Source organism: Salmo salar, chromosome 17 (assembly GCF_965601325.2).
Source record: "Salmo salar chromosome 17, fSalSal1, whole genome shotgun sequence".
NCBI classification, from domain to species: Eukaryota; Metazoa; Chordata; class Actinopteri; order Salmoniformes; family Salmonidae; genus Salmo; species Salmo salar.
The window spans coordinates 9364006-9376443 of NC_138307.1; positions in this window are offsets into that span (position 1 = coordinate 9364006).

A 12438-nucleotide genomic window follows, 5' to 3' on the forward strand; every position below is an offset into this window, starting at 1 on the left:
AGTAGGGAGGGTGTGACACTGTCTGATGGGAGGTGTAGAGTAGGGAGGGTCTGATACTGTCTGATGGGAGGTGTAGAGTAGGGAGGGTGTGATACTGTCTGATGGGAGATGTAGAGTAGGGAGGGTCTGATACTGTCTGATGGGAGGTGTAGAGTAGGGAGGGTGTGATACTGTCTGATGGGAGGTGTAGAGTAGGGGGTGTAATACTGTCTGATGGGAGGTGTAGAGTAGGGAGGGTGTAATACTGTCTGATGGGATGTGTAGATTAGGGAGGGTGTAATACTGTCTGATGGGAGGTGTAGAGTAGGGAGGGTGTGATACTGTCTGATGGGAGGTGTAGAGTAGGGAGGGTGTGATACTGTCTGATGGGAGGTGTAGAGTAGGGAGGGTGTGATACTGTCTGATGGGAGGTGTAGAGTAGGGGGTGTGATACTGTCTGATGGGAGGTGTAGAGTAGGGAGGGTGTAATACTGTCTGATGGGAGGTGTAGAGTAGGGAGGGTGTAATACTGTCTGATGGGAGGTGTAGAGTAGGGAGGGTGTAATACTGTCTGATGGGAGGTGTAGAGTAGGGAGGGTGTAATACTGTCTGATGGGAGGTGTAGAGTAGGGAGGGTGTAATACTGTCTGATGGGAGGTGTAGAGTAGGGAGGGTGTAATACTGTCTGATGGGAGGTGTAGAGTAGGGAGGGTGTAATACTGTCTGATGGGAGGTGTAGAGTAGGGAGGGTGTAATACTGTCTGATGGGAGGTGTAGAGTAGGGAGTGTGTAATACTGTCTGATGGGAGGTGTAGAGTAGGGAGGGTGTAATACTGTCTGATGGGAGGTGTAGAGTAAGGAGGGTGTGATACTGTCTGATGGGAGGTGTAGAGTAGGGAGGGTGTAATACTGTCTGATGGGAGTTGTAGAGTAGGGAGGGTGTAATACTGTCTGATGGGAGGTGTAGAGTAGGGAGGGTGTCATACTGTCTGATGGGAGGTGTAGAGTAGGGAGGGTGTAATACTGTCTGATGGGAGGTGTAGAGTAGGGGGGTGTAATACTGTCTGATGGGAGGTGTAGAGTAAGGAGGGTGTAATACTGTCTGATGGGAGGTGTAGAGTAGGGAGGGTGTAATACTGTCTGATGGGAGGTGTAGAGTAGGGAGGGTGTAATACTGTCTGATGGGAGGTGTAGAGTAGGGAGGGTGTAATACTGTCTGATGGGAGGTGTAGAGTAGGGAGGGTGTGATACTGTCTGATGGGAGGTGTAGAGTAGGGAGGGTGTAATACTGTCTGATGGGAGGTGTAGAGTAGGGAGGGTGTAATACTGTCTGATGGGAGGTGTAGAGTAGGGGGTGTAATACTGTCTGATGGGAGGTGTAGAGTAGGGGGTATGATACTGTCTGATGGGAGGTGTAGAGTAGGGAGGGTGTCATACTGTCTGATGGGAGGTGTAGAGTAGGGAGGGTGTAATACTGTCTGATGGGAGGTGTAGAGTAGGGGGTGTAATACTGTCTGATGGGAGGTGTAGAGTAGGGAGGGTGTAATACTGTCTGATGGGAGGTGTAGAGTAGGGAGGGTGTAATACTGTCTGATGGGAGGTGTAGAGTAGGGAGGGTTTAATACTGTCTGATGGGAGGTGTAGAGTAGGGGGTGTAATACTGTCTGATGGGAGGAGTAGAGTAGGGAGGGTGTAATACTGTCTGATGGGAGGTGTAGATTAGGGGGTGTAATACTGTCTGATGGGAGGTGTAGAGTAGGGGGTATAATACTGTCTGATGGGAGGTGTAGAGTAGGGAGGGTGTCATACTGTCTGATGGGAGGTGTAGAGTAGGGAGGGTGTAATACTGTCTGATGGGAGGTGTAGAGTAGGGAGGGTGTAATACTGTCTGATGGGAGGTGTAGAGTAGGGGGTGTAATACTGTCTGATGGGAGGTGTAGAGTAGGGAGGGTGTAATACTGTCTGATGGGAGGTGTAGAGTAGGGAGGGTGTAATACTGTCTGATGGGAGGTGTAGAGTAGGGAGGGTGTGATACTGTCTGTTGGGAGGTGTAGAGTAGGGAGGGTCTGATACTGTCTGATGGGAGGTGTAGAGTAGGGAGGGTCTGATACTGTCTGATGGGAGGTGTAGAGTAGGGAGGGTGTAATACTGTCTGATGGGAGGTGTAGAGTAGGGAGGGTGTAATACTGTCTGATGGGAGGTGTAGAGTAGGGAGGGTGTAATACTGTCTGATGGGAGGTGTAGAGTAGGGAGGGTGTGATACTGTCTGATGGGAGGTGTAGAGTAGGGAGGGTGTGATACTATCTGATGGGAGGTGTAGAGTAGGGAGGGTGTGATACTGTCTGATGGGAGGTGTAGAGTAGGGAGGGTGTGATACTGTCTGATGGGAGGTGTAGAGTAGGGAGGGTGTAATACTGTCTGATGGGAGGTGTAGAGTAGGGAGGGTGTGATACTGTCTGATGGGAGGTGTAGAGTAGGGAGGGTGTAATACTGTCTGATGGGAGGTGTAGAGTAGGGAGGGTGTAATACTGTCTGATGGGAGGTGTAGAGTAGGGAGGGTGTGATACTGTCTGATGGGAGGTCTGGAGTAGGGAGGGTGTAATACTGTCTGATGGGAGGTGTAGAGTAGGGAGGTGTGATACTGTCTGATGGGAGGTGTAGAGTAGGGAGGGTGTAATACTGTCTGATGGGAGGTGTAGAGTAGGGAGGGTGTGATACTGTCTGATGGGAGGTGTAGAGTAGGGAGGGTGTAATACTGTCTGATGGGAGGTGTAGAGTAGGGAGTGTGTGATACTGTCTGATGGGAGGTGTAGAGTAGGGAGGGTGTAATACTGTCTGGTGGGAGGTGTAGAGTAGGGGGTGTGATACTGTCTGATGGGAGGTGTAGAGTAGGGAGGGTGTAATACTGTCTGATGGGAGGTGTAGAGTAGGGGGTGTAATACTGTCTGATGGGAGGTGTAGAGTAGGGGGTGTAATACTGTCTGATGGGAGTTGTAGAGTAGGGAGGTGTAATACTGTCTGATGGGAGGTGTAGAGTAGAGAGGGTGTAATACTGTCTGATGGGAGGTGTAGAGTAGGGAGGGTGTAATACTGTCTGATGGGAGGTGTAGAGTAGGGAGGGTTTAATACTGTCTGATGGGAGGTGTAGAGTAGGGAGGGTGTAATACTGTCTGATGGGAGGTGTAGAGTAGGGAGGGTTTAATACTGTCTGATGGGAGGTGTAGAGTAGGGGGTGTAATACTGTCTGATGGGAGGTGTAGAGTAGGGAGGGTGTAATACTGTCTGATCTGAGGTGTAGAGTAGGGGGTGTAATACTGTCTGATGGGAGGTGTAGAGTAGGGGGTATAATACTGTCTGATGGGAGGTGTAGAGTAGGGAGGGTGTCATACTGTCTGATGGGAGGTGTAGAGTAGGGAGGGTGTAATACTGTCTGATGGGAGGTGTAGAGTAGGGGGTGTAATACTGTCTGATGGGAGGTGTAGAGTAGGGAGGGTGTGATACTGTCTGATGGGAGGTGTAGAGTAGGGGGTGTGATACTGTCTGATGGGAGGTGTAGAGTAGGGAGGGTGTAATACTGTCTGATGGGAGGTGTAGAGTAGGGGGTGTAATACTGTCTGATGGGAGGTGTAGAGTAGGGAGGGTGTGATACTGTCTGATGGGAGGTGTAGAGTAGGGAGGGTGTAATACTGTCTGATGGGAGGTGTAGAGTAGGGGGTGTGATACTGTCTGATGGGAGGTGTAGAGTGTAGAGAAGGTGAACGGAAAGGCTGGAGCAACGAACCGCCCTTGCTGTCTCTGCCTTGCCGGTTCCCCTCTTTCCACTGGGATTCTCTGCCTCTAATCCTTTTACAGAGGCTGAGTCACTGGCCTACTGGTGTTCTTCCATGCCGTCCATGGGAGGGGTGCGTCACTTGAGTGGGTTGAGTCACTGACGTGGTCTTCCTGTCTGGGTTGGCGCCCCCCCCCCCCCCCCCCTTGGGTTGTGCCATGGCGGAGATCGTTGTGGGCTATACTCGGCCTTGTCTTAGGACGGTAAGTTGGTGGTTGGAGACATCCCTCTAGTGGTGTGGGGGCTGTGCTTTGGCAAAGTGGGTGGGGTTATATCCTGCCTGTTTGGCCCTGTCCGGGGGTATCATCGGATGGGGCCACAGTGTCTTCTGATCCCTCCTGTCTCAGCCTCCAGTATTTATGCTGCAGTAGTTTATGTGTCGGGGGGCTAGGGTCAGTCTGTTACATCTGGAGTATTTCTCTTGTCTTATCCGGTGTCCTGTGTGTATTTAAATATGCTCTCTAATTCTCTCTTTCTCTCTTTCTGTCTTTCTCTCGGAGGACCTGAGCCCTAGGACCATGCCTCAGGACTACCTGGTATGATGACTCCTTGCTGTCCCCAGTCCACCTGGCCGTGCTGCTGCTCCAGTTTCAACTGTTCTGCCTGCGGCTATGGAACCCTGACCTGTTCACCGGACGTGCTTGTTGCACCCTCGACAACTACTATGATTATTATTATTTGACCATGCTGGTCATTTATGAACATTTTAACATTTTAACATTTTGACCATGTTCTGTTATAATATCCACCCTGCACAGCCAGAAGAGGACTGGCCACCCCTCATAGCCTGGTTCCTCTCTAGGTTTCTTCCTAGGTTTTTGGCCTTTCTAGGGAGTTTTTCCTAGGGAGTTTTTCCTAGCCACCGTGCTTCTTTCACATGCTTTGCTTGCTGTTTGGGGTTTTAGGCTGGGTTTCTGAACAGCACTTTGAGAATATCAGCTGATGTACGAAGGGCTATATAAAAATAAATTTGATTTGATTTGATTTGAGTAGGGAGGGTGTAATACTGTCTGATGGGAGGTGTAGAGTAGGGAGGGTGTAATACTGTCTGATTGGAGGTGTAGAGTAGGGAGGGTGTAATACTGTCTGATGGGAGGTGTAGAGTAGGGAGGGTGTAATACTGTCTGATGGGAGGTGTAGAGTAGGGAGGGTGTAATACTGTCTGATGGGAGGTGAAGAGTAGGGAGGGTGTAATACTGTCTGATGGGAGGTGTAGAGTAGGGAGGGTGTAATACTGTCTGATGGGAGGTGTAGAGTAGGGAGGGTGTAATACTGTCTGATGGGAGGTGTAGAGTAGGGAGGGTGTAATACTGTCTGATGGGAGGTGTAGAGTAGGGAGGGTGTAATACTGTCTGATGGGAGGTGTAGAGTATGGAGGGTGTGATAATGTCTGATGGGAGGTGTAGAGTAGGGAGGGTGTAATACTGTCTGATGGGAGGTGTAGAGTAGGGAGGGTGTCATACTGTCTGATGGGAGGTGTAGAGTAGGGAGGGTGTAATACTGTCTGATGGGAGGTGTAGAGTAGGGAGGGTGTAATACTGTCTGATGGGAGGTGTAGAGTAGGGAGGGTGTAATACTGTCTGATGGGAGGTGTAGAGTAGGGAGGGTGTCATACTGTCTGATGGGAGGTGTAGAGTAGGGAGGGTGTAATACTGTCTGATGGGAGGTGTAGAGTAGGGGGTGTAATATTGTCTGATGGGAGGTGTAGAGTAGGGAGGGTGTAATACTGTCTGATGGGAGGTGTAGAGTAGGGAGGGTGTAATACTGTCTGATGGGAGGTGTAGAGTAGGGAGGGTGTAATACTGTCTGATGGGAGGTGTAGAGTAGGGAGGGTGTGACACTGTCTGATGGGAGGTGTAGAGTAGGGAGGGTCTGATACTGTCTGATGGGAGGTGTAGAGTAGGGAGGGTGTGATACTGTCTGATGGGAGATGTAGAGTAGGGAGGGTCTGATACTGTCTGATGGGAGGTGTAGAGTAGGGAGGGTGTGATACTGTCTGATGGGAGGTGTAGAGTAGGGGGTGTAATACTGTCTGATGGGAGGTGTAGAGTAGGGAGGGTGTAATACTGTCTGATGGGATGTGTAGATTAGGGAGGGTGTAATACTGTCTGATGGGAGGTGTAGAGTAGGGAGGGTGTGATACTGTCTGATGGGAGGTGTAGAGTAGGGAGGGTGTGATACTGTCTGATGGGAGGTGTAGAGTAGGGAGGGTGTGATACTGTCTGATGGGAGGTGTAGAGTAGGGGGTGTGATACTGTCTGATGGGAGGTGTAGAGTAGGGAGGGTGTAATACTGTCTGATGGGAGGTGTAGAGTAGGGAGGGTGTAATACTGTCTGATGGGAGGTGTAGAGTAGGGAGGGTGTAATACTGTCTGATGGGAGGTGTAGAGTAGGGAGGGTGTAATACTGTCTGATGGGAGGTGTAGAGTAGGGAGGGTGTAATACTGTCTGATGGGAGGTGTAGAGTAGGGAGGTGTAATACTGTCTGATGGGAGGTGTAGAGTAGGGAGGGTGTAATACTGTCTGATGGGAGGTGTAGAGTAGGGAGGGTGTGATACTGTCTGATGGGAGGTGTAGAGTATGGAGGGTGTGATACTGTCTGATGGGAGGTGTAGAGTAGGGGGGTGTAATACTGTCTGATGGGAGGTGTAGAGTAGGGAGGGTGTAATACTGTCTGATGGGAGGTGTAGAGTAGGGAGGGTGTAATACTGTCTGATGGGAGGTGTAGAGTAGGGAGTGTGTAATACTGTCTGATGGGAGGTGTAGAGTAGGGAGGGTGTAATACTGTCTGATGGGAGGTGTAGAGTAAGGAGGGTGTGATACTGTCTGATGGGAGGTGTAGAGTAGGGAGGGTGTAATACTGTCTGATGGGAGTTGTAGAGTAGGGAGGGTGTAATACTGTCTGATGGGAGGTGTAGAGTAGGGAGGGTGTCATACTGTCTGATGGGAGGTGTAGAGTAGGGAGGGTGTAATACTGTCTGATGGGAGGTGTAGAGTAGGGGGTGTAATACTGTCTGATGGGAGGTGTAGAGTAAGGAGGGTGTAATACTGTCTGATGGGAGGTGTAGAGTAGGGAGGGTGTAATACTGTCTGATGGGAGGTGTAGAGTAGGGAGGGTGTAATACTGTCTGATGGGAGGTGTAGAGTAGGGAGGGTGTAATACTGTCTGATGGGAGGTGTAGAGTAGGGAGGGTGTGATACTGTCTGATGGGAGGTGTAGAGTAGGGAGGGTGTAATACTGTCTGATGGGAGGTGTAGAGTAGGGAGGGTGTGATACTGTCTGATGGGAGGTGTAGAGTATGGAGGGTGTGATACTGTCTGATGGGAGGTGTAGAGTAGGGGGTGTAATACTGTCTGATGGGAGGTGTAGAGTAGGGAGGGTGTGATACTGTCTGATGGGAGGTGTAGAGTAGGGAGGGTGTGATACTGTCTGATGGGAGGTGTAGAGTAGGGAGGGTGTGATACTGTCTGATGGGAGGTGTAGAGTAGGGGGGTGTGATACTGTCTGATGGGAGGTGTAGAGTAGGGAGGGTGTAATACTGTCTGATGGGAGGTGTAGAGTAGGGAGGGTGTAATACTGTCTGATGGGAGGTGTAGAGTAGGGAGGGTGTAATACTGTCTGATGGGAGGTGTAGAGTAGGGAGGGTGTAATACTGTCTGATGGGAGGTGTAGAGTAGGGAGGGTGTAATACTGTCTGATGGGAGGTGTAGAGTAGGGAGGTGTAATACTGTCTGATGGGAGGTGTAGAGTAGGGAGGGTGTAATACTGTCTGATGGGAGGTGTAGAGTAGGGAGGGTGTGATACTGTCTGATGGGAGGTGTAGAGTATGGAGGGTGTGATACTGTCTGATGGGAGGTGTAGAGTAGGGGGTGTAATACTGTCTGATGGGAGGTGTAGAGTAGGGAGGGTGTAATACTGTCTGATGGGAGGTGTAGAGTAGGGAGGGTGTAATACTGTCTGATGGGAGGTGTAGAGTAGGGAGTGTGTAATACTGTCTGATGGGAGGTGTAGAGTAGGGAGGGTGTAATACTGTCTGATGGGAGGTGTAGAGTAAGGAGGGTGTGATACTGTCTGATGGGAGGTGTAGAGTAGGGAGGGTGTAATACTGTCTGATGGGAGTTGTAGAGTAGGGAGGGTGTAATACTGTCTGATGGGAGGTGTAGAGTAGGGAGGGTGTCATACTGTCTGATGGGAGGTGTAGAGTAGGGAGGGTGTAATACTGTCTGATGGGAGGTGTAGAGTAGGGGGTGTAATACTGTCTGATGGGAGGTGTAGAGTAAGGAGGGTGTAATACTGTCTGATGGGAGGTGTAGAGTAGGGAGGGTGTAATACTGTCTGATGGGAGGTGTAGAGTAGGGAGGGTGTAATACTGTCTGATGGGAGGTGTAGAGTAGGGAGGGTGTAATACTGTCTGATGGGAGGTGTAGAGTAGGGAGGGTGTGATACTGTCTGATGGGAGGTGTAGAGTAGGGAGGGTGTAATACTGTCTGATGGGAGGTGTAGAGTAGGGAGGGTGTAATACTGTCTGATGGGAGGTGTAGAGTAGGGGGTGTAATACTGTCTGATGGGAGGTGTAGAGTAGGGGGTATGATACTGTCTGATGGGAGGTGTAGAGTAGGGAGGGTGTCATACTGTCTGATGGGAGGTGTAGAGTAGGGAGGGTGTAATACTGTCTGATGGGAGGTGTAGAGTAGGGGGTGTAATACTGTCTGATGGGAGGTGTAGAGTAGGGAGGGTGTAATACTGTCTGATGGGAGGTGTAGAGTAGGGAGGGTGTAATACTGTCTGATGGGAGGTGTAGAGTAGGGAGGGTTTAATACTGTCTGATGGGAGGTGTAGAGTAGGGGGTGTAATACTGTCTGATGGGAGGTGTAGAGTAGGGAGGGTGTAATACTGTCTGATGGGAGGTGTAGAGTAGGGAGGGTGTAATACTGTCTGATGGGAGGAGTAGAGTAGGGAGGGTGTAATACTGTCTGATGGGAGGTGTAGAGTAGGGGGTATAATACTGTCTGATGGGAGGTGTAGAGTAGGGAGGGTGTCATACTGTCTGATGGGAGGTGTAGAGTAGGGAGGGTGTAATACTGTCTGATGGGAGGTGTAGAGTAGGGGGTGTAATACTGTCTGATGGGAGGTGTAGAGTAGGGAGGGTGTAATACTGTCTGATGGGAGGTGTAGAGTAGGGAGGGTGTAATACTGTCTGATGGGAGGTGTAGAGTAGGGGGTGTAATACTGTCTGATGGGAGGTGTAGAGTAGGGAGGGTGTAATACTGTCTGATGGGAGGTGTAGAGTAGGGGGTGTGATACTGTCTGATGGGAGGTGTAGAGTAGGGAGGGTGTAATACTGTCTGATGGGAGGTGTAGAGTAGGGAGGGTGTAATACTGTCTGATGGGAGGTGTAGAGTAGGGAGGGTGTAATACTGTCTGATGGGAGGTGTAGAGTAGGGAGGGTGTGATACTGTCTGATGGGAGGTGTAGAGTAGGGAGGGTGTGATACTGTCTGATGGGAGGTGTAGAGTAGGGAGGGTGTGATACTGTCTGATGGGAGGTGTAGAGTAGGGAGGGTGTGATACTGTCTGATGGGAGGTGTAGAGTAGGGAGGGTGTAATACTGTCTGATGGGAGGTGTAGAGTAGGGAGGGTGTGATACTGTCTGATGGGAGGTGTAGAGTAGGGAGGGTGTAATACTGTCTGATGGGAGGTGTAGAGTAGGGAGGGTGTAATACTGTCTGATGGGAGGTGTAGAGTAGGGAGGGTGTGATACTGTCTGATGGGAGGTCTGGAGTAGGGAGGGTGTAATACTGTCTGATGGGAGGTGTAGAGTAGGGAGGGTGTGATACTGTCTGATGGGAGGTGTAGAGTAGGGAGGGTGTAATACTGTCTGATGGGAGGTGTAGAGTAGGGAGGGTGTGATACTGTCTGATGGGAGGTGTAGAGTAGGGAGGGTGTAATACTGTCTGATGGGAGGTGTAGAGTAGGGAGTGTGTGATACTGTCTGATGGGAGGTGTAGAGTAGGGAGGGTGTAATACTGTCTGGTGGGAGGTGTAGAGTAGGGGGTGTGATACTGTCTGATGGGAGGTGTAGAGTAGGGAGGGTGTAATACTGTCTGATGGGAGGTGTAGAGTAGGGGGTGTAATACTGTCTGATGGGAGGTGTAGAGTAGGGGGGTGTAATACTGTCTGATGGGAGTTGTAGAGTAGGGAGGTGTAATACTGTCTGATGGGAGGTGTAGAGTAGAGAGGGTGTAATACTGTCTGATGGGAGGTGTAGAGTAGGGAGGGTGTAATACTGTCTGATGGGAGGTGTAGAGTAGGGAGGGTGTGATACTGTCTGATGGGAGGTGTAGAGTAGGGAGGGTGTGATACTGTCTGATGGGAGGTGTAGAGTAGGGAGGGTGTAATACTGTCTGATGGGAGGTGTAGAGTAGGGAGGGTGTAATACTGTCTGATGGGAGGTGTAGAGTAGGGAGGGTGTAATACTGTCTGATGGGAGGTGTAGAGTAGGGAGGGTGTAATACTGTCTGATGGGAGGTGTAGAGTAGGGAGGGTGTAATACTGTCTGATGGGAGGTGTAGAGTAGGGAGGGTGTAATACTGTCTGATGGGAGGTGTAGAGTAGGGAGGGTGTAATACTGTCTGATGGGAGGTGTAGAGTAGGGAGGGTGTAATACTGTCTGATCGGAGGTGTAGAGTAGGGGGTGTAATACTGTCTGATGGGAGGTGTAGAGTAGGGGGTGTAATACTGTCTGATGGGAGGTGTAGAGTAGGGAGGGTGTCATACTGTCTGATGGGAGGTGTAGAGTAGGGAGGGTGTAATACTGTCTGATGGGAGGTGTAGAGTAGGGAGGGTGTAATACTGTCTGATGGGAGGTGTAGAGTAGGGAGGGTGTAATACTGTCTGATGGGAGGTGTAGAGTAGGGAGGGTGTAATACTGTCTGATGGGAGGTGTAGAGTAGGGAGGGTGTAATACTGTCTGATGGGAGGTGTAGAGTAGGGAGGGTGTGATACTGTCTGATGGGAGGTGTAGAGTAGGGAGGGTGTGATACTGTCTGATGGGAGGTGTAGAGTAGGGAGGGTGTAATACTGTCTGATGGGAGGTGTAGAGTAGGGAGGGTGTGATACTGTCTGATGGGAGGTGTAGAGTAGGGAGGGTGTAATACTGTCTGATGGGAGGTGTAGAGTAGGGAGGGTGTAATACTGTCTGATGGGAGGTGTAGAGTAGGGAGGGTGTGATACTGTCTGATGGGAGGTGTAGAGTAGGGGGTGTGATACTGTCTGATGGGAGGTGTAGAGTAGGGAGGGTGTAATACTGTCTGATGGGAGGTGTAGAGTAGGGAGGGTGTAATACTGTCTGATGGGAGGTGTAGAGTAGGGAGGGTGTAATACTGTCTGATGGGAGGTGTAGAGTAGGGAGGGTGTGATACTGTCTGATGGGAGGTGTAGAGTAGGGAGGGTGTGATACTGTCTGATGGGAGGTGTAGAGTAGGGAGGGTGTAATACTGTCTGATGGGAGGTGTAGAGTAGGGAGGGTGTAATACTGTCTGATGGGAGGTGTAGAGTAGGGAGGGTGTAATACTGTCTGATGGGAGGTGTAGAGTAGGGAGGGTGTAATACTGTCTGATGGGAGGTGTAGAGTAGGGAGGGTGTGATACTGTCTGATGGGAGGTGTAGAGTAGGGAGGGTGTGATACTGTCTGATGGGAGGTGTAGAGTAGGGAGGGTGTGATACTGTCTGATGGGAGGTGTAGAGTAGGGAGGGTGTAATACTGTCTGATGGGAGGTGTAGAGTAGGGAGGGTGTGATACTGTCTGATGGGAGGTGTAGAGTAGGGAGGGTGTAATACTGTCTGATGGGAGGTGTAGAGTAGGGAGGGTGTAATACTGTCTGATGGGAGGTGTAGAGTAGGGGGTGTAATACTGTCTGATGGGAGGTGTAGAGTAGGGGGTGTAATACTGTCTGATGGGAGGTGTAGAGTAGGGAGGGTGTCATACTGTCTGATGGGAGGTGTAGAGTAGGGAGGGTGTAATACTGTCTGATGGGAGGTGTAGAGTAGGGGGTGTAATACTGTCTGATGGGAGGTGTAGAGTAGGGAGGGTGTAATACTGTCTGATGGGAGGTGTAGAGTAGGGAGGGTGTAATACTGTCTGATGGGAGGTGTAGAGTAGGGAGGGTTTAATACTGTCTGATGGGAGGTGTAGAGTAGGGAGGTGTAATACTGTCTGATGGGAGGTGTAGAGTAGGGAGGGTGTAGTACTGTCTGATGGGAGGTGTAGAGTAGGGAGGGTGTAATACTGTCTGATGGGAGGTGTAGAGTAGGGGGTGTAATACTGTCTGATGGGAGGTGTAGAGTAGGGAGGGTGTAATACTGTCTGATGGGAGGTGTAGAGTAGGGAGGGTGTGATACTGTCTGATGGGAGGTGTAGAGTAGGGAGGGTCTGATACTGTCTGATGGGAGGTGTAGAGTAGGGAGGGTCTGATACTGTCTGATGGGAGGTTTAGAGTAGGGAGGGTGTCATACTGTCTGATGGGAGGTGTAGAGTAGGGAGGGTGTAATACTGTCTGATGGGAGGTGTAGAGTAGGGAGGGTGTAATACTGTCTGATGGGAGGTGTAGAGTAGGGAGGGTGTAATACTG